The 1182-nt window shown below is 40.9% G+C and overlaps 1 pseudogene; it reads right to left on the bottom strand.

The window, feature by feature from the left end:
- Window positions 1-421: 421 nt before the first annotated feature.
- LOC103733984 lies at window positions 422-1174 on the bottom strand (annotated as a pseudogene).
- Between the last annotated feature and the right edge of the window lie 8 nt (window positions 1175-1182).

Genomic DNA, 1182 nt, shown 5'->3' with positions numbered 1-1182 from the left:
AGTTAATACACTTAACCATGGTTTTTACATCACCTAAGCTTTAGTTATCTCTGGTTTTTTTTTACATCACCTAAGCTTTAGTTATCCATCCTCTCACTCTCTCTCCCCATCTAACTTCCCTCCACTTCCCAAGTTTGAGTATGCTCATTTCCCCCATTTTCCCCTTCATTACCTGTTATTCCTATTGTTCCCCCTCTCTTGAGTTGCTTCTTCCCTTTACCACCATGGTTCCTTGTATGTCTTTCCCTCTTCTTTCTCCATTGAATATCTCCATTTTCCCCATTTCCCCCTTGTTAACATGTTTCCAACTATTGTTTTCTCACTCTCTCTCAGGCTCTTTCTTTCCCTTTACCTCTGTGCTTCCTTTTTATTTTCCTGGCCCCCACTGTTGTATTAGAAATGGATGAGATACACTCTGAGGTTAAATTATTCTATCATAGAACATTCTCAGGGCACTTTTAATGTCTCTGTTCCTCAGGCTGTAGATTAAAGGATTCAGCATAGGGGTGACTACACAGTACATCAATGAGGACACAGCACTATTTCTGGAAGAATCTAAAAGAAGTGATCCAATATATACACTGATTCCTGTTCCCCAAAATAAGAAATCACTGAGAGGTAAGAACCACAGGTGGAGAAGGCTTTAGACCTCCCACCTGAGGATGGCATGATCAGAAAGGAGGACACAATTTTATAGTAAGAAAAAAGGATCCCTGAGATGGGAAACATACCATACACGATAGTAACTAAATATTGAACTATGCTCTTTGTGAAGATGTCATAACAAGAAAGATTAAGGACCTGAGAAGGGTCATACAAGAAGTTACCAATTTCAGCATCCTTGAAGTTGGTCATCTGTAATACAACCAAAAGATGTAGCTGGGTGTCCACAAAGCTAAAGAAAAAAGACACCAGAAGTAAAGTGCCACAAACACGAGGGTTCATGATGACATGATAATTCAAGGGATGACAGATGGCCACAAATCGGTCATAGGCCATCACAGTCAGAAGCATGCCATCCATACATGCAAAAGTGAGAAAGAGACATCTGAGTGAGACAGCCCACATAGGAGATGACTCTGCTGTGGATTTGGATGCTCACAAGCCAATTTGGGACTGTAGTGGAGATGTAACCCATATAAGCCAAGGACAAGTTGGAGATGAAGAAATACATGGGGTTAC

This window comes from Nannospalax galili, unplaced genomic scaffold (assembly GCF_000622305.1).
Source record: "Nannospalax galili isolate Female #2095 unplaced genomic scaffold, S.galili_v1.0 scaffold896, whole genome shotgun sequence".
NCBI lineage: Eukaryota > Metazoa > Chordata > Mammalia > Rodentia > Spalacidae > Nannospalax > Nannospalax galili.
Note: the sequence above shows the minus strand (reverse complement) of the source record. Positions and strands in the feature narration are given on the sequence as shown.